The sequence below is a fragment of the Phascolarctos cinereus genome, unplaced genomic scaffold (genome assembly GCF_003287225.1).
Source record: "Phascolarctos cinereus isolate Bilbo 61053 unplaced genomic scaffold, phaCin_HiC Scaffold_5;HRSCAF=322, whole genome shotgun sequence".
Lineage (NCBI taxonomy): Eukaryota > Metazoa > Chordata > Mammalia > Diprotodontia > Phascolarctidae > Phascolarctos > Phascolarctos cinereus.
In genome coordinates, this window is record NW_027555958.1 from 53,805,252 (window position 1) to 53,827,287 (window position 22,036).

Consider the following 22,036-nt stretch of genomic DNA (forward strand, 5'->3'; position numbering starts at 1 on the left):
TCACACAAGCTAGTTAATGACACAGCTGGAAGTAGACCCCAGAAGTCTTTTCCCTATTCCTTGTTATATTTGTGAATTTCTATTGATTCCATGACTGTTTAATCATCTTGTCTAGTCAGTTCTTTGAGGGCATGGAGTATGTCTGCTATAATATTCTTGTATCATTCTCCAGTGGTTACATGTAAACTCTACTTCCCAACAAGATTGAAAGTGCCTTGAGAGTTAGGATTATGTTGCAATGTAATTCTCTTACATCTCCCATGAGGATCAATACTATTAGTGCTCAATTGTTCAGTTGATTTAAATTGAATTGTACCTGTTATATTTCTTTTTTGCCATCTGTAGGCTTAGTAAGATGGGCATCTAGGTGGCAAAGTGGATAGAGCACTGGGTTGGGAATCATAAAGACTCATCTTCATGCGTTCAAATCCAGCCTCAGATACTTCTTAGCTGTGTGACCCTGGCCAAGTTACTTAACCCTGTTTACCTCAGTTTTCTCACCTGTAAAATGAGCTAGAGAAGGCATGGCAAACCACGTGAGTATCTTTGCCAAGAAAAGCCCAAAATCCGGTCATGAAGAGTCAGACATGACTGAAATGACTCAACAAGACTTAATAAATCATATAAAATCGAAGCATCTCAGAAGTGCTCAACCAATCCAGCCCCTACCTGAAGTAGAAGTCACCTCTGTACCACCTTGTTAGGTAGCAAGTGGTCATCCAAATTTTGATTAAAGAATCTCACTATCCCCAAGAGACCCCAACCTATTTGGGGGCAGCTCTAATTGTTAGGATGTTTGAGTACCAGATCTGGAGTCAGAGAATCTATTTGAATAATACTCAAGTTCTGGAGACTCCAAAGTAATGGGACAATCTACAGAGCCTGAAAAGTCATTCCTATTAGTGGGCCCAAGAATAACTATAGGGGTTACAGAAGTAATAGCAGCTCAAGACTATCTGGTCTGTAATTAGGATGATTTTTTAATGTTTCAAGGCTAAAGAGAGGCAGTGTATCATAGTGGATAGGGAACTGGGCTTGGAGTCAGGAAGACTTGGGTTTTAATAGTCACTCACCAGACATTTCCAAATCATACCACCTGCACTCTGGACATCATCCTCGTTCTCTTTATTCTTCTCCTACTGGAACCTTGGACTCATCCTGGAAGCCTGAGTTCTGATGGGTGAGCTTCAGCCTCATCTTGCCCAGAACCAGACCTCCATATCACTCCCCAAACATTTACCCAAGTAGGAACCTCCTATCTCCCTGCCACCCGTCTTCTTCTCCCATTAAAATATAAGTTCCTTGAGGGCAAGTACTGTCTTGATTTGCACGGTGCTTAACACATTCTAAGTGCTTAACAAATGCTAGGTCAGTTATTCATCCATTCAAATCCTGCCTAAGATTACAAGGAGTTAAGTCAAGAGCGGAGGCAGAGGTAATGGGTTAGAGAACTTTTTCAAGAAGCTTAGCAGTGAAAGGGTCACTTATTAGACGTGACTTTAGGCAAGATATAGGATCATAGGGGCAGCTAGATGGTGGAGTGGATAGAGCACCGGCCCTGGATTCAGGAAGACCTGAGTTCAAATCTGGCCTCAGACACTTCATACTTACTAGCTGTGTGACCCTGGGCAAGTCACTTCACCCCATTGCCTAGCCAAAAAAAAAAAAAGATATAGGATCATAGAGCTAAAGATCGAAGCGTCATTTCTGAAGACATGGTTTTCAGAGTAGTGGAAGTTTACCAGGAAAGAGAATATAGTGAAAGAAGAGAATATGGTCACTATCAGGCTCTAAAGGAATAGCCTCTAGAAGGAGTCAGAAAGAGGATGAGGAGCCAGGGAAGGAGACTACATAGTAGCCTGAGTTCAAATCCACCTCAGACACTTACTAAGTGACCTGGGTAAGTCACTTAACCTCAGTTTCCTCATCTGTAAAAAGGGGATAATCATAGCACCTACTTCCCAGAGTTGTTGTGAGGATCCAATGAGATAATATTTGCACATTGTCTGGCGTAAAAAAAGCACTCTCTAAATGTTACTTATTATTGTTATATTACTTAGGGTGATGGGGTAAAACATCAGAACGTGTACTGTATCACATGGTTGCTGTCTTTCACACTCAAAGAGTACCAAAATAATATCACTGTGTTGGCGCCAAGGTATAGTGTGTCTAATGTGACTGATCAAATCTAATATGAGCTCAGAAGGCCCTACCACAGGTCAGGCACAAATAGTCCATACGAACATCTGAAATGGAGTTGTCTCTAAATTTGCACATCTCGTATTTAAATAGCATGGTTGATGTCTTTTTACTAGTACACAGATTGGATTTAAGTGAGGCAGAGCTGCATGAAGTCATCTGCTCATTCTCTCTTCCAGAATTATCAAAGTCCAATGGTAAGACAAAAATCAAGGCAACTGACAATGGCTCAAAGTGTAATGAATGGCCTTGTGTCTTCACATCCAACCAAGCTCTTAGCACCTGCTCCAGCCACCTTCATGGCCCATTGGAACAAATTGTTCACATTCATCTAGTCACACTGGGGAAGCCTTCACAAGCTTGGGGTAGATATCCCCTAACTCAACTATATTCATAACACTGAAAGTGTTAATATTGCAGATTAAACTCAAAGGTGTGTCTTACTCATAATTTTTTCTTCCTAGAGTGACAGTTGTTAAACATTTACTTTTGGAACAAGGAGTATGGAGGGAAGGTGGCCAACATTGTCAGAACCAGCATGAAGTTGAAGGAGAATGAGAACTGGGGGGAAAGAGACTCCTGAACTTGGTGATTAAGATATCATTGCTGAAATGGAGCTGCAGTATCAGCAGGATGATGTAGGGCAGAAACAAGATTTCAGGGAGTCTGGGAGAGACTGATTAAGGAGGGAGTTGAATCATTTGGTTAGAAAACTTTTTCAAGAAGTTTAGCAGTGGAAAAAGAGGAAGATTGGATAGTAGGTGTATGGATAGACATATGGGAAGGAGTCAGGGAGATGAGGAGATTAAAGAGGAGTAAAAGAAGAGAGATCAGTATCCTGAAGTAGAAGAGAATGGGATTAAGGATTCAGGTAAAGGGATTAGGGGGCAGCTGGGTGGCGCCATAGTGCACAGAGCATTGGACCTGGAGTCAGAGTTCAAATTTGACCTCAGACACTTACTACTTGTGTGATCCTGGGCAAGACACTTAACCCTGTTTGCCTCAGTTTCCTCACCTGTAAAATGAGCTGAAGAAGGAAATAGCAAACCACTCCAGTATCTTTGCCAAGAAAACCTCAAATGGGGTCACAAAGAGTTGGACATGACTGAAAAGACTGAAAAACAACAAAGAGATTTTAGCCTTAGGAAGCAGCACAGAATTTCAAAGTCAGAAGGGACCTCAATGGCCTTCTAGGCTAGTCCATGATGGAAGTACATTGTAGTAGTACATTATAGTGGTAATTGTAGAGTAGCAGAATTGTTTCTTCTGTGATCAAAGAAGAGGAAGGTGATGATACTAAGATCTGAAGAACAGAAAAAGGGAGCTGATATCACTGCCTCTTCCCTGTGACTTACGTCCTTAAAAAACTTCTTTTTTTATCAATTTATTTTAAACTTAAATACACAATAAAAAAAGAAAAAGAAAAATATTATAAACTTAAATATTAAAACTTAAATACAAAATAAGAAAAGGTAAAAAAGCATTGCCTGTGCGCAGCAGAATCTAAGAGGGGATTCAAAATATACAGCAAAAATTTTCCATTTCAAGAAATCCTATATAATAAATGTTATGCATTGTATTCAGAGCTGGCCCTTGGCAAACTTCTGAATGGGCTAAAGCATCCTCCCAGCATTACAATACTCCACAATTAAAATAAAATAAAGCTAAAGGAAGGGAGAGTGGACCTGAGAGAATTCATATCAAATAGCCTCAGTAACCACAATGAAGTAGAAGGAGAGGTCATCTGCTGTAAATATGAGTATAGGGGTGGGATGAAAAGATAAATAAAAGGTGAATAAGATAAGAGGGATGGCAAGGCAGGGCAGCAACCAGTCAGCCAGCATTGATACTAAGTGCTGGGCATTGTGCTAAGCAATGGAGATTCAAAGAAAGGTAAAAGATAGTTCCTGCTCTCCAGGGGTTACAACGTGCAAACAACCACATGCAGACAAGATATATACAAGATAAAATGGAGGTAGTCTCAGAGAGAAGGCACTAAGATGAAGGAAGACTGGGAAAGGTTTCTTGCAGAAGGTAAGACTAACTGAGACCTGAAGGAAGCCAGGGAAGCTGGAAGGTGGAAATGAGGAGAGAGACAGAGACAGAGAGATGCACAAAGATACAGAGAGAAAGAAGAAGAGAGGGAGAGGGAGGGGGGGGAGAGACACACACACAGAGACACAGAGAGAGAGACAGAGACAGAGAGAGAGAGAGAGAAGAGAGAGAGAGAGAGAGAGAGAGAGGAGAGAGAGAGAGAGAGAGAGAGTTCCAGGCATAGGGGACAGCCAAAGAAAATACTTGGAGTCAGTTGATGGATTGTGGAGTGAAAGGAACAATGAGGAGGCCAGTGTCACTGGATCACAGAGTAGACGGGGACCTATAAAGGGTAAGAAGACTGGAAAGGTAGGAAGGGACCAGATTGTGGAAGGCTTTATGAGCCAAAGAGAGAATTTTATATTGGGATCCTAGAAGCAATAGGGAGCCCCAAGCCCTTATTAATCACTTACTACATGCTAAGCACTGGCTATACAAATACAAGCAACATTAAGGAGCTGACATTTTTGTTAGCTTTGGAAACAATGTATTGAATTTATTATATACTTTTAAATTTTTTTCCATTAACAGTATTTAATAGCAGCAGCTTAAACACTTCCTAGATACTAACTGTTAAGACAACTCTAGTCACTTCACAGGTTGCTTTCCCCCCCCCATATATGTTTTTATAATTTTATTTCATTTTTCCTACTTAATAGTGTTTTATTTTTTCCAATTACAAGATAGTTTTCAATATTCACTTTTTTAAGATATTGAGTTCTAAATTTTTCTCCCTCCCTCCCTTCCTTCCCCATTCCCCAAGACAGCAAGCAATCTGATATAGGTTATACATGTACACTCATATTAAATATCTTTCCACATTAATCATGTTGTGAAAGAAGAATCAGAACAAAAAGGAAAGACCATGAGAAAGAAAAAAACAACAAAAAAAGTGAAAATTGCTTGCTTCAATCTGCATTTAGATTCCATAGTTCTTTCTCTGGATGTGGACAGCATTTTCCATCATGAGTCTTTTGGAATTGTCTTGGATCATTCTATTGCTGAGAAGAGCTAAGTCTATTGTAATTGATCATTGTACAATGTTGCTGTTACTGTGTACAATGTTCTCTTCTTTCTGCTCACTTCACTTAGCATCAGTTCATGTAAATCTTTCCAGTTTTTTCTGAAATCCACCTGCTCATCATTTCTTATAGCACAACAGAATTCTATTACATTCATATAGGACTACTTGTTCAGCCATTCCCCAATTGATGAGCATTGTCTCAATTTCCAATCCTTTGCCAGCCAAAAAGAGCTGCTATAAATGTTTTTATACATGTAGTTCCTTTTCCCTTTTTTATGATTTCTTTGGGATACAGACCTAGTAGTGGTATTGCTGGATCAAAGGGTATGCATAGTTTTATAGCCCTTTGGCATAGTTTCAAATTGCTCTCCAGAATGGTTGGATCAGTTCACAACTCTACCAACAATACATTAGTGTTCCAGTTTTCCCACATCTTCTCCAACATTTATCATTTACCTTTTCTGTCATATTAACCAATCTGATAGGTGTGATGTGATACCTCAAAGTTGTTTTAATTTGCATTTCTCTAATCAACAGTGATTTAGAGCATTTTTTTTCATATGACTACAGATAGCTTTAACTTCTTCATCTAAAAACTGTCTATTCATATCCTTTGACCATTTATCAATAGGGGAATGACTTGTATTCTTACAAATTTGACTCAGTTCTCTATATATTTTAGAAATAAGACCTGTAGGAGCAGCTAGGTGGCGTAGTGGATAGAGCACCGGCCCTGACGTCAGGAGGACCTGAGTTCAAATCCGGCCTCAGATCAAACACTTGACACTTACTAGCTGTGTGACCATGGGCAAGTCACTTAACCCCAATTGCCAAAAAAAAGAAAAAGAAATAAGACCTTTATCAGAAACATTGGGTATAAAAATTGTTTCCCAGTTTTCTGCTTTCCTTCTAATTGTAGTTGCATTGGTTTTGTTTGTGCAAAAATCTTTAAATTTAATGTAATCAAAATTATCCATTTTGCATTTCAGGATGTTTTCTATCTCTTGTTTGGCCATAAATTCTTCCCATCTCCATAGATCTGACAGGTAAATTCTTCCCTGCTCTTGTAATTTGCTTATGGTATCACCCTTTATGTCTAAATCACATACCCATAAGATATGCAGTATGAGATGTTGGCCTGTACCTAGTACTATTTTCTAGTTTTCCCAGCAGTTTTTGTTAAATAGTGAGTTCATATCCCAAAAGCTGGAGTCTTTGGGTTTATCAAACACTAAATTACTATAGTCATTTACTACTGTATCTTCTGTACCTAATCTATTCCACTGATCCACCATTCTATTTCTTAGCCAGTACCAAATAGTTTTGATGAATGTCACTTTATAGTTTTAGATCTGGCATGTCTAGGCCACCTTCCTTTGCATTTTTTTCATTAATTCCCTCAATATTCTTGACCTTTTGTTCTTCCAGATGAATTTTGTTATCATTTTTTCTAGCCTATAAAGGAGTTGACCTTCTAATGGAGGAAAACAACCTCCAAAAGGGAATTGAAATCAGTGGGGGGTGACAATAAAAGTACCTGTGGGGGCATAGTGTTGAAGCAGCCCAGCCCAGAGGGGAATGAAGTCCCAGCCTGGGTCCCTCCCCAAACATCCTCAAAGGAACTCACCAATGGGAGAAGGAAGATAATATAGCAGAAGAATGTTCCAGGATAAGAATGCCATAAGGGTAGATGGATATTCTAGGGTGAGGAACACCTCTTTCCCCAGCTGAGAGCAGTACAAGGTAAGACCACAGTCTACCCATGGTATTAAAGTCCAGTGTTGCCAAGCTGTGAGGGGCCCAACTGATACAATATATTAAGAGTTTGTAATGGATGATATCAGCTCAGCATTGTGACTTTCCCAAGCCACACTCAACATCCCTGAAGCAGGAGCTGAGAAATCAGATAAGAGAGGGTTACCACAATCATGGGCAATGGAAGATCAGGGGAGGTAAGGAATTTTAGAGTAGTAGATAGTGAAACATTCAAGTGGCAAATAGTGAAGTCAAGGATGGGTATGAAAGCAAGTGATGCCACTGCGGGAAATGGATTGGGAGAACAGGAATGGGCTTACTGAAGCTCAGGATAAAAGCTAAGAGTAGATTTAGAAGTGAGTGAGTGAGGTAGAAAGTGGAGGTGGAAAGAGGCAAAATCTCAAAGCTTGAGGTCATGTAGTTATTGGACATATTGAATTCTAAGTTATAACCACAGAACCATAAATTTCAGACTTGAAGGGACCCTAGAGAGTATCTGCTCCAAACTCCTCATTTTATAGAGAGCCAGAGAGGTCAAGAGACTTGCCCAAGGTCACATAGGTAGCAGGTATCAGAGCTAGGAAGGAAGGAGTATGAAATAAATGTTGAGGTGATGGCCTGGGAAGAGCACTAGAAGACTGAGTGATTGAAGGAAGGATAAAGAACGGGGTTATGGATAATAAGAAGTAGAAATGCAATGATAAAAATTTTGATCAAATAAAAGAATTTTAGAATTCATGGATGTGAAAGTAGAACATCTGAATATATGTATTCCCATACATATAATCATAAAAGTATATTCATGATCATTTGAAGAGGAAAGAGAAAGGACTTGGGGAAAGCTTCCAATCCATAGGAGATAGCACATGAACTAAACCTTGAAGGAAACTAGGCATTCTATGAAGCAGAGAAGGAAAGGGAGTGGATTCCAATCATGAGGAACATCTTATACAACAGAAGAGAGGCAGAACAAGGAATTGGATTGTGAAGGGCCTTAATTGTCAAGCTAAGGAGTTGGTGTTTTATCCTAGAGATGACTAGGGAGCCAGTGCACGTTCTTAAGCAAAGGGATGGTATGGTTAGATTAGATTTTAGGAAGATGGCTCTGGCAACTGTGTGAAGGATAGATTGGAGAATGGAGGGATTAGAATTGGGAAGATAAATTAGGAAGCTATTGCAATAATCCAGCTAAGAAGTGATGAGGGCTTAAATTAAGATGGTGGTCATGGCCGGGAATAAACACAAAAGTCGTTCAATGTTACCAAGAGGCCCTTGCATGAAACATTTCAAGATTCATGCCCTACTAACTTTTTCTCCTGAGTGCCAGCATCTGTCCTGCATTCTCTTGTCCTTTTGCATGTTTTTCAGCTTTGACTTCCTACTCTTCAGCTTCTTCTCTTTCTAGAACTAGAAGTAATGACTTCAAACTACTCTTGACCCAAGGTCACAGTTACTGGCATCGGATTTAGAATTGGAACTCGGCTCTGCTCCCTCCAAGGTCAGTTTTCTTTCTTCTATACTATAGTAACTATGACAGAAAGTGACCTCATGACAGTAACAGCTCAGGTGATCTTACCTTCATAATGGGAAGATAGCATGGCATGGTGGAAAGAGTGCTACATGAGGTGGGGCAGAGAAGGTTAGGAGTCCTGGGGGTCCAGTCACTTCTCTCTTTCTTCATCAATAAAAATGAGGTGGTTATGACCTCTGACAATCTAAAAGTCCATATCCAGTTTAGGAATTGGCTTGACAATGCATATTTGTCACAAGGATGCTATTTTTCTTTTAAACTGGGGATAAGAGGAGAGGGAGAGCAAATATGTGGGTGTTAACTGAAAAATAAGAGAAAATGAAAAGAAAAAAGAAAAATAAAGTCAATGTCCTATGGAGTTTCACAGATTTACCTGGTGGTAGGGAGGGAAATCTATCCAGGGGTTTGTGGGAGGATCCCATGGTTTTCCAGAAGGAACAGGGAAAGAGGGAGCTCCAATGGATTGTCACCCCTGAAAACTCTACTAGTGGCCTGGCAGCATGGGAATCTGTTCAGCCAGAGTGGTGGAGGAAACAAAGTCTGTGAGGGAGCATCTATCCCCTATACCAAGTACTCCTAGAAATCCCCAGTTAATAATATCTCTACAACCTCACATTCAGGTCACCAGGGGCCAGGCAAATCACTTACTGCTCCATAGCCGGCCCTCCACCCTCTTCCTTCTGTAAGTCAGCTCAGCAACCCAAGCTATTAAACCCAGGAACTAATTTGTAAAAGAAACGATGAGAAGAGTAATGGTCTCTCTGTAGAATTTCAATAGACAGTCCCGCAGGGACTCAGACCTTGTGGAGTTGAGGTTTAGAAAGGAATGCTTATTAGCATTCACAACCTCGCTAGAGTAATGGACACAACCCGGTTCTCCACCTCTCGCCTCCCAACCCCCATTTCTGAAAAGGAAGGCTGCCTGCCCCCAGTCCCCAGCAGCCAGGCACTCACACTGTTTATCCTGCCAAGTGAACTGTGAATGGGAAACCAGGATTCTGCATTAAGTTCAGCACCACAGGCCAATGGAACAGCCTGCAGAGCCCTCCCTAGGACACGTGCCTGGGAGGCTTGGGAGCAGGCAGAAAGAAAAAGAGACAGAGACAGAGAGGTCTTGGCAGGGCTGGGAGGCAGCAACCACAGGCTCTGGCGATGTCAAGGCTGAGAGAAAGGAAAGTGGACATGTTGGAACCAGAGCTAATACCAGAAAGAAGAGTCCTGTTTCTCTACATGCAGCCCTGAATGGCCTAAGAGAGCTCTATATAGGGCCCTGAGAAGGAGTAGGGAGTATAGTGACCTGAGCCAACCTTCCGTATTTCCCCCCACCACCATCCCCTTCCTCCCATACTCCATTCATTTCCCTCTCTCTCCTCCTTCTCCCTTCTCTTCTGTCCCCTTTTCTATCTGTCCCCTCCTTTCCTATTCTCTTCTATTCACTTTTCACCTTCCCTACCCTTCCCTTCCTCCTTTCTCCTTTTCTCTCTCCTTTTCCCCTCTCTCTTCCCTCCCCTTCTTCCTTTCTCTTGCCTTCCTTCCCTTCTCTTGCCTTCTTCCTTTCTCCTTTTCTCTTTCCCCTTCTTCCCTTTTCCCTCTCCCCCACTTTCATCCCTTTCCCCTTTCTACCTTCTGCTTCTGAGTCTCCATTTCTTTCTCTGTAACCTGCAGAGCTTTCCCCCAGAACCTTGCCTGGGTGTTTTATAGCTCTTCTGTTTGAGACAAAGAGACTGGCAGAGCCTAGTGAGGTCTGTCTCTCTCTTAACCTCACCTATGCTCCCTCCTCCCTTCCTTCCCTGTCACTTCATTTTAAGAACGGAACTGAAGATATCCTTTATGTCAAATCCTTAATTACTCCCCATCCCTAGTAGACACGGTCCAATTAGGTCTCAGGACAAATGGAAATTGGCCCCAGGGACCCTGAGATAACCAGTACTTTGAAAGGAGAGCCAGATATAGCCTGTGTCTGCGAATATAATACTTTTGTAGTTTGTGTGTGAAGCTCCCTCCCCTTCTTGAAGAAGTCAAACCTGGGTCTTTTATTAGTTGACCTCCAAAGTCTCTTCCACCTCTGAGATTAAATTTTCTGATTCTCACATCCATTGTCTCATTTATTCTTCACCACAGCCTTGTGAAGCACAAGTTATTATCTCTATTTTACAGTTAAGGAAACTGAGTTGAAGGGAGGCTTTTGGAGGGGACCAGATCGGTGATTTCATCTGTGTAAGGAATTCCTAATTCCCCGGAGGAAACTTCTTCCATTAATGTAGATGGGTACCCACCTTGCAGCTTATAGTCCTAGAGAGTTGCCTGAGGCAATAGGACATCCAAAGACTTGCTCCAGCTCCCTATGCTGGGTACCAGCCAGTATATATCAGAGGCAAGACTTCAACCAGGTCATCCTAACACCAAGGTGAGCTCTCAAGCCACCAAGCCATGGTTGCCTCTGGGATTGTCCTAGGAAATCATTTGCAATTTTTTATTATCATCTCTTTAGAAATACTAGAATTTAAAACAGAAAGGGACCTTAGAGATCATCAGAGCCAACCCCGTTATTTAAAAAAAAAAAAAACAGAGATTGACTTCTGGTCTTCTGGTCCAGAGCTCTTTATGCTAAATGTTGCATCCTGGGAATTTGTTCTAATTTATGAATATATTCAAATTCTGTCTGAAAGTCAGTATGGATGGTGTGGTTAAAAGATCACTGGGTGCAATTTGCTTCCTGTATGATCTTGAATAAATTACTTTCCCTCTCTGGCCCTCAATTTCCTCATCTGTAAAATACAGGAGTTGTACCAAATGACCTCTAAGGTCCCTTCCAGGTCTGAATCTTACATTTATATTATGTTATCCCCTTTCCCCACTGGGAACCTAAAACACAGAGATGGAAAGAAACTTACCTTGAGTCATCCAATGAGTCATTGCCAGAAATAGATCTCATAATCCCTTAATGCTTCTGATACTTCAGAACTTCTTTCACCAGATTCCAGAGGGTGGGGGTGGGATTCGGGTGTTCTCAGAAACCAGGTTGGTTTACCTGATGAGAACCAAACTGCAGTTCCACATCCAGGACAAAACAGGTGCTTTGAGGATGGAGAAAAGTCATTCTTAAGGAACAAACTTTCTCCTGAACATCCATTTGGCCTTTCCCTCCAGTGTTCCCTCCTAGTCAAAGCTGTTCCACTATGGTGGCCAAATAAATCTGCCTTTCCATCCCATCCCCTCTGTTCTTATATGCTGTAAAACCTTCATTCAAGCTTAATTAATTAATAATTGATGTATTGGGTACTCTCCAGGTTCATTATCCCAGAGCCAGGCCAGCTACATTTTCACTTTAGGGTTCTAGAGGGGTCCCCTGAGGGGCTGAGGTTCTTCTCTAATGTTTTCAGTTCAAGACCTCATTCTGCTATAGTACCCCCACCTTTAGCTGCCAGGCACTACCACCCCAATTCCACTTAACCAATGCTTATCAATTAGCTTTTACAAAGAGATATTTGTTTCAAGGGTAGCTAAGTGTCCAAGTGGATAGAGGGCCAGGCCTAAAGTCAGTAAAACCTGAGTTCAAATCTGGCCTCAGACACTTACTGCGACCCTGGGCAAGTCACTTAGCCTTGTTTGCCTCAGCTTCCTCATCTACAGAACGAGCTGGAGAATGCAATGGCAAACCACTCCAGCGTCTTTGACAAGAAAACCCCAAAACGGAGTCACAATAAGCTGGGCTTGACTGAAAGCAACTAAACACTAACAAGAAATTTGTCCCGCAGGCATAGCAAGAACAGGAGTATAAACATTCCCCTGCCCCAACACTTCGGGGATGCACTGTCCCCTATAAAATTTCAGTCTTTGGGGAGAGTGGACTCACTCTTAGCACAGTCTACATGTAGCATTGGTCCCAGCAAGTTGATGTCCAGATGTAACATCCAGCTGCTAGATGAGTCCTTGTCTCTACTACAACCTCTAAGCTGGACTGGCTTGCTGAAAAACCTGGCGTGGACTCTCCTCCCAGACCTTTCAAAACTCTCCTGGTCAGAGTCATGTCCAGTCTCTCTTATCTAAGACATAAGAACACATGTGCCACCAAAGGGAAGGGTTCGAGGACTCTCCCCTTACAGCATTGTCTCTCTTTTCTCATCTAAATGCCAATGAGAAAGGGACTAAGGCACTTATTGGCCCAATTGATCCAATTCTGGCTATCAAAAAAATCCACCTCTCATCACATGGTAAACTGACCAGAACCAATTACTGGATGTCTCCATGTGCTCCAAATCTCTCCAAGGCACTTCTACATCATAACTAAACTACATCCTCATAACTCTCCCAGGAAGCAGGCTCCCCAGTCTCTTCTATGTGGGGAGTTGCCTCCCAGCATTCAGCATATACTCCTAAGGACTGGTGGCCAGTCCCAGATTAAACTGGCATTCATAAGATGCAGCATGAAGCATTTTACAATCACTCCATTCTGTTCTCACAAAACAAAACAAAACAAAAAATAACACGAGGTAGGTACTACCTCAACTTCAATGAATCTGTGACACCCTTGAATGAGAGTCTTCCTTCAAGGCTCTCATTCCTGTCCACCTAAAGGGCACAGTGGTTAAAGCCCTGGAGCTGGAGACAGGAAAAATGCACTCCAATCCCCTTTGATACTCATCTACTAGCTATGTGACCCTATGCAACTCACCTAAGCTCTCTAAGCCTCAATATATTCATCTGTAAAATGGGGATAATAATACATCACAGGATCATCATAAGGAGATAATACACATAAACCAATTTGCAAACTTTAAAGTGCTGTAAATTGTTAATAATATTAATAATAAATCTTCTCCTATCATCAAACATACTGGGGTGGAGAGTGCTGGGGAGAGGATCTTCCTCTAGCCTTCTTGATATGGTAGGGGTAGGGAGAGGATGCCAGAAAGATGACTAAGGGTTGCCATCCAATGCAAGTTCCTACACTCATGACTTCAAAATAGCAAGAAATGCACCAAATAAGGCAATAAAAATACAAGATAAAAAGGGGGGAAAGCATTTCCCCACAAAATAATTTCTCCAGAGACAACAACCAAAAGAATAGATGATTCTGTTACTATCTTATTGTTCCTGGTTAGTGACCTGGATGGAAGAAAGTAGACAACCGTGGATAGAGAAGGTGTCTGATGAGTCAATGAGAACTGATTATGGACCAGGCACCTTGCTAGGACTGGAAGTAGAAAGACAAAAGTGAAATAGTCATTGAACTAAAGGAGTCTAGTGGGAGACGCAACATCTACATATAAAAATTCATACATTAACTATATATATGTGTGTGTATAATCTCTCTCTCTACATAGATATGTATGATCTTTCTCTATATAAATATGTATATGCATGCATGCACGCACACACACACACACACACACATATATATACAACTACATATTCATATATACACACACTTAAAATGATCATAGGCAGTTTGGAGAGGAAGCACATTCACAGTTGAGGGGATCCAGAAATGCTTCTTATAGAAAGCAGTGCTGGAAGGCTAGGGGGTGAAGTAGCCTTTTAGGTAAACAGAGACACAGAAACTGGAGGTGGGGCTTGTGTTCAGAACAGCAAGTGGGCCACTAATGATTGCACAGTATGTGGAAGGAAGTCATCTGATGTTACAAAGAGTTTTAAACGCCAAGCAGAGTTCATATTTTATTCTAGTTACAGAGAACCAGTTAGAGAGGAGCTAGGGGGGCGCCGTAGTGCAGAGAGTGCTGGACTGGGAGGCAAGAAGACCTGAGCTCATACCCAGCTTCAGACACTCACTAGTTTTATGACCCTGAGCAGCTCAATCTCTGCCTGCCTCAGTTTCCTCAACTGGAAAATGAGAATAACAGCCTCTACCTCCCGGAGTTGTTGTGAGGGTTAAATGAGATAATATTTGTATAGTATTTAGCCTAGTGCCTGACACATAGTAGGTACTTAATAAATGTTTGTTTCCTTCCTTCCATTGGAGTCTACTGAATGGGGGCTGACGCATAGTAGGTGCTTAATAAATGTTAGTTTCCTTCCATTGGAGTCTACTGAATAGGGAGCTGACACATAGTAGGTGCTTAATAAATATTTGTTTCCTTCTTTCCTTCCATTGGGGTCTACTGAATAGGGGGGCCTGACACATAGTAGGTGCTTAATAAGTGTTTGTTTCCTTCCTTCCTTCCACTGGGGTCTACTGAATAGGGGGCTGACTTGATCGACTTGTTCATTAGAATAACCACTTTACCAGCCTATCTGGATGATGGATTAGAATGAGAAGATCCTTGAGGTATAGAGAGCAATAAGAAGTCCAGTGGAGAGAGGTTGACAGCCTGAACTACAGTGGTGATTATGTGAGTGGGAGAGCAAGAAGTGAAAGAAGAAGCAAGATCTGCTGACTGATTAGGTATGTGGGATGAATGAGAGTGAGGACTTACGGGTAACAGTAGAAGAGATGGGTCTCCTGAAAAGATGGTAGAGGAGGTTGAATAGAATAAGCCCAGTCACAATTCAACACACTCAAAACTGTTTAAAACCATTAAATGAAGCAAAGAAAAGAAGAAACAACAATAACTAAAAGGGGAAGGAGGTGAGCTTTTGATGAGACTGCTAAATGAGAGGTCATATCCAAGTACATTTCCATCATCTCAAAGTAATAAGAAGACTGTCACCCAGTTTCATTTTTCAGTCATGTCTCATTCTTCATAACCCTATTTGGGGTTTTCTTGGCAAAGATACTGGAGCAGTTTGCCATTTCCTTCTCCAGTTCATATTACAGATGAAGAAAATGAGGCAAATAGGGTAAAGTGATTTGCCTAGGGTCTCACAGCTAGTCAGTGTCTGAAGCTGGATTTGAACTAAGGAAGATGAGTCTTCCTGACTCTAGACCCAGTGCTCTCTATCCATTGTGCCACCTACCTCAGGTGGCTCTACAGAGTGCCAGATATACTAACAAACTCAAATAGACTCAAGATCTCATCAATTTGAATGTTCCCTCCTATGGTTGCAAATTTTTTTCTTAATTTATTTTAAACTTAAATACACAATAAGAAAAGAAAAGAAACATATTATAAACTTAAATATTAAAACTTAAATGCAAAAGAAAAAAAGAAAAAAGCATTACCGTGTGCACAGCATAACGTGAGGGGATTCATAATACATAGCAGTAAATTTCCATTTCAAGAAATCCGATATAATACATATTATGCATTGTGTTCAGAGGTGTCCAGCTGTTCTTTGCTTCCTTGTAAGTTTTCTCCACTGTGCAGTTTTTACTTTGTTTTTTTCCCCCTCTTCCTCTCTCCCTCCCCCAAGAAGGCTACAATTAAGTGTGGAGATACACACACACACACACACACACACACACACACACACACACACACCTACACACGTATATATAGGTATATATGCACATATACATATGGGTATGTACATATACAGTCATATAAAAATATGTATACATGTACACACAAAGATATATATACATATAAACACATATACATACACACACATATACTTAAATATCTATAATCATTCTCATATGTAAACATATACATTCATATGCATCTATGTAAGACTGTACTCTATTTATTTGTCCTATTTCTCTGAGGGTGGATGACCTCTTCCTTCATAAGTATGAGTCTTCCCATATTTTTTCTAAGTCCATCAACTCATCGTTTCCTACACCATAGCAATATTCTAACTTTATACTGTCTAGTTATTTTACATAGTCTAAAATAATATTGATTAATGTGGCTGACATATAGTATAGTTTCCCTATTTTTCTCTTATGACTAAATCTATTTTAGCATGAACTTTGAGATCATGATTACTACCCCTGCTTTTTTCCTAATAAATTCTACTCCTGCTCTTTATTTCATGTTTGTGTGTATTTCCTATTTCTTATCCCTCCTGACTCCTCTATTTTACTTCTAGTTGCTATCTTGCCTTCCTATTACTTAACCTTCCCCCCAACAAGGATCCTTCCCTTATCCTCCCATTCCCATTAATCTAAATGCCCTTCTATTACCCTCCCTTATTCTATTCCCTCACCCCCCTCTAAAAATCCCTCCCTTGTGCTTTCCCCCATTCACATCCCCTTAGTCTTTTATTGCTTTCTGAATTTAGTATATTCTTCAATATATATTATTCCCTCTTTAACTCATTCCCAATGAAAGTAGGGTTCCAGAACTACCAGCCCTCCTCCCCCATCTAATTCCTCTGTGTCACTTCTTCCTCTTGCACCTCATTTGTATAAAATAATTACTCTTTTCATCTGTTCCTAAATGTTCTACTTTTTAAAATCATGTCATACTCAGGTCTACCCCAATCTTTCTTATAAACTACTCAATTACTAATAGCAATCTTAGACATACATTTTGCATTCCCTCATATAAAAGGTAAATGCTCTGTCTTTATTGAGTCCCTTGTAATTAGTCTTTGATATATACCTTATATTTCTCTTGGATCTTATATGTCAAATTTTTTTATTAAGTTCAGGATTTTGGGTTTTTGGGTTTTGGGTTTTTTTTACAAAATCCTGAAAGTATGACAATTCATCAAATGTCTATTTTTTTTTCATTCAGAATTATGCTTAACTTTGCTGGGTATGATATTTTGGTCACAACCCCAGTTCTTTTGCTCTTTGATATATAATGTTCCAAGACCTGGGGTCTTTTCATGTCACCACTGCAAGGTCTTGTGTGATTCTAATTATGGCACTGCCATATTTAAATTTTTTTTCTTGTTGCTCATAATATTTTATTCTTGAGCTGGGGGTATCAGAATTTGACTGTGATATTCTTGTAGGTTTTCCTCATAGGATCTCTTTCAAGTGATGATTGGTGTATTTTTTTTTCTATTTCTACTTTCCCCTCTTGTTCTAACATTCAGGACAATTTTCTTTATTTCTTGTATTCTTGCATCAAGATTCTTTTTTGATCATAGCTTTCAGGTAGTCCAATTATTCTTATGTTTTTCTTTTTTGATCTGTTCTCCAGATCAATTGTTTTTCTTATGAGATAGTTAACATTCTCTTCTATTTTTTCATTCCTTATATTTTGTTTTATTATTTCTTGTTCTTTTATAACTTCACTGGCTTCCCCTTGCTCAATTCTAATTTTCAAGGAATCATTTTCTTCCTTAAGATTCTATATTTCCTTTTCTAAATGGTTGAATTTCTTTTCATAATCTTTGTTTTTCTTGGATTGTTCTTATTTTTTTTAATTTTAAAATTTTTCATCAATCTTTGATTTTTAAAGTCTGTCTTAAGTTCTTCTCTGAATTCTTTTTGGGCAGGTGACCATTTGATATATCTCTTTGGGGTAGAAGAGGCTTTTTTTTTTTGGCTTTTTTTTTTTGCTTCAATATCCTGCTCTGAACATGAACCCTGGTTTTCACTATTACCATTGTAACTTTCTATGGTTGGATTCTTTCTCCTTTCCATGATCATTTTTTTCTATTTGTAGCAGCTTATATTTTTGTAATCATCTCTGGTCCCGGGGTAGGGAGAATGGTGCCTCTGGCCTCATATCTTCCTTGAGTTGTCCCCTCTAGCTTGGAACTGAAACCAAGAACTCCATTCCCCTGTGCCCACAGCCAGCAGTGTCCGTGCCCCGTTGCTTCTGCACTCACTGGACATGTGCTGGTTCCTTCTTGCCCAGGGTTCCCACACAGTTTGGGAGGTGAAAATTCCTGTAACTGGGGCTGAGGCTACCTCCCAACCCAACTAACCCCAAGGCTCATTGCTTTCTATTTCAGCAGAACTAGCCTGGAAGTATTTATTGTTCACAGGGACCAAACCTTGGTCCTGGGATTTTTCTTCAGGTCTTCCCTGATTGTGCCAAGAGGACCACTGTTCTGACCCAACTCTTGTTTATTTTCATCACTCTATGTTTTACCTGAGGTGCTATTTTATCTTGTTTGCTGGGGAAATCTAGAAAGCTTGTAATTTTCTGACTTACTCTACCATCTTCCCAGAATCATCTCAATGGTTGCAGATTTCAACCCATATGTATTTGTCCATCCTGCAGGACTCTTGCTCATGTCATGCATAAGCTAACCACAGGAGGTCCTCCCAATGTACTAGTGGACCTTCCTCAATGTCTCTTCACATCAAAGGTTACCAGAGGTGCTCTTGGGCTGTCCACCTGTAATTTCTCACTCTTGCAACAAGACCAGCTCATATTCTTTTTCAAGTACGCATTTCCCTGAAGACATCCTTTCTGCCCATTCTCCTTCAAGCTTCTTTATTTAATGTATGCTGCAGCCTGCTTATTCTATCATGCAGCTTACCATTACCTTCTGTGATATTGTTTTAATTCTTCAGAGACTACTGTTTCCCTGTATTGCAGTCATACACTAACACCAGCAGAATATTGGCATTAAAAAGGTGATCCTTTGCTTCTGACAGAAGTTAGGGGTTATTATCATCACGGAGTTTTACAATTTCCTGAAAGAAATTCAGTCCACTCCTTTCTTATTTAATTCTGGGCTCAACTCTGAGCCCAGATAATGAGTTGTAGTGTTTGCACAGTTGTACTGTTTTTTCTAGATAGATAAATTGATGAACAAGCCCTGTAGGTTGACATCTAGCTACGTGCCATAATCCTGACAAGAAAGCAAGATATTCTCTATGCACTTATCCACTTTATCTTGAGACAGTGAGGTGGTACAGTGGATAGATCATTAGTGTCAGGAAGACCTGAGTTCAAATCCAGTCTTAGATTCTTACTATCTATGTGATCCTAGGCAAGTCACTTTACCTTTGTTTGACTCAATTTCCTCAACTGTAAAATGGGGATAATAATAGCACCTACCTCCCAGGGTTGATGTAAGGATCAAATGAGATTTAGTTGTAAAGCACTTAACACTGTGCCTGGAACATAATAAATGATTATTCCTTTCCCTCCCACTTGGTTTTTCCTATATAAATGGGAAGGCTAAACTCTTTTGAGTGTTAATATCTCTCTTTCAAGAGGCTATGCAGTGTATAGGAGCATAAAGCAACCACAAATAGGAGCGTCCTGAGGACCTCATATTCCTTATGGAAGTTCTCTTCCCCTTAGAATCTGTACTATATCTCTTCCATCAGAATGACACCTTTTTGGCTGTATAGCTCTGAGCAAGTCATTTAACTTCTTGTTGTCCTAAACAAATTCCTAAGACCCTGAGTTGTTTATCTGCACAGCAGAAGAACTTTTCTTTCCAAGAGTTTCCTACATCAATGAAATCACATCTGTATTTAAAAAAGAAAACCAAGATGAAAAACTATATGGGACACCCAGAAAAAAATAATGGAATGATGGCAAGAAACTCTAAAATAGCTCAGAAGATAAATAAAAGAATTAAAGGAAGAGAATTAAAGAAATAAATTAGAATTTAAATCAGAGCTTTAAAAAAAGAAATTTAAAAAGGCAAGTGAGAGTAAACAATTTAGAATATATCACAGTGAATCTCTCAAATATATCATATGCTTTAAAAGAGAATGGAGATTTGAAACTCAAAAATCAGTGTGATGCAGAGAAGAGAATGTTGTATCTGGAATCAAATAATGGGAGTTCAAAACTTGGCACTGTTGTTTACTAACTGTGTGTTATTAGGTTCTCAATTTTCTCACCTATGCAATGAAGTGGTTAGACTAGATGACCTCTGAAGTTCCTAATATCTATAATTCTATGGTCTAAGGACTCTATGTGGTGGAAGAAAATTAGACAAAATAAAATCAAAAGGCAACAAAACTAAAAAAAATGTTCTATATGAGCCAAGACTACTGGTCTTAAAGATCAAAAGAACAAGTATAATCTAAAAATTATGCTTTCCAGAAAAATATAATGAAATAAAAAGCATGAACACTGTAATTACAAAAATAATACATGAATATTTTCCCTGAAATATTGCAAACAGAGGGCAAATCATAGATCAATATAACCCAAAAGATAAAATAGACAGAAATCTTAAATTTATTTTATTAAGAAATTTAGTAGTCCAACTTCAACATTTAAAAAAATTTTTTTAATGCCTTTTGTTCTTATACCATAGCCATTTCCCAATACTTCCCCTCACTCCCACTGAACCATCCATCTGAACAAAGCATCCACTGAACAAAGCAAAATTAATCAACACAACCATTTGCTTTTTGTCAGATGTGTATACCACATTCCATACTCATGATTCCTTATTTCTCTCCTGAGGGAGGTATTCAAACAACATTTATTGCAGGTAAGCAGAAGAAAGCCCTTCACTTACAAAGTAACCTCACTCTGCATCATTTACTCATTTGTGGAAAATCAAAGGAAGTATTGAAATATGACATTCTGAAGGGCAAGGAAGATCAGCTTACATTTCCCCCCAAAGCAACATACCCTGCAAATATTAGCCTAATTATTAAAAAAAAAAAGACTTTTAGTAAAGGGAGGAATTTGAGTCATTCCTTCAAAAAAGGGGGGGGGGGATGAGGAGGGATTTGACCTGCAAACATATCAAACAAAAGAAATACAAGAAAAGTAAATAAGTACCATTAGAAAAAAAGACTGAGTAATTAAGTCAATGCTTTTATGTTTGCAGGACTAGGCAAAAATGAGGTTGTTTTTTGTTTGTTTTTGCTTTCAAATTAGTTGAGAGCCATGGAGATAACAAAGAGAATATATATGTGATCAAAAGAATCTAAGAGGAAAAAAGAGCTAAAGAAAGGATCAGGAACTGAATTATTATTTCTGGGACTAAAGAGCCTCTTCCATTATTAGTGATTCAATACTTTATGTGGTAAGAAAGTTCAGATGAAAACTGCTTAGATGGGGAGAAGAAAGGGACAGGACAGGGGATAGTTACTTGGTCTGGATTCCAGAAGATGGGACTGTCCTGCGGTGGTGGTGGTTGTTCTTGTTGCTTAAGTTCTTTCATTGTACAGTGAGAAGTGGTCTTTGGAAGAACAGGAAAATAACATTGAGTCATGGGATGTGGTTGGGCATTTGGGTCCCATTTATGGAGGGGGAACTCTCTGGAGACAACCAGTATATTCCCCCAGAAATGCAAGAGTGGAGAAAGGTTACATGAGACCTCAGAAAGGTTCTTTTCAGGGAAAGTGGGCATTTCAAAAAAATCTTTAAATACAGGTCATCATGCTTCTTAGGGCTGCTTCCCACTCTGAGGATGGCAATGTCTATCCCCCCCACCCCCATTCCAGTTATACATCACAGAAAGAAGGCAGGCTGGGGGATTTACTTGCATAGGTAGTATATACAAAGTTTAAGATAGGCAGATTGTGCATGAAGTAACTTAGAGCCTTTTGACATAGCATATAGAATGCCCTCCGATACAGTCTAACATCTCCTTTATGAATTAATAATTCTTTTGTGAATTTCTAAGGTGAAGCTCCTCAAAAGGCCCTTCAACAAACAAAAGCAAAATCAGAGTGATGGGGAAGGGGAGAATGG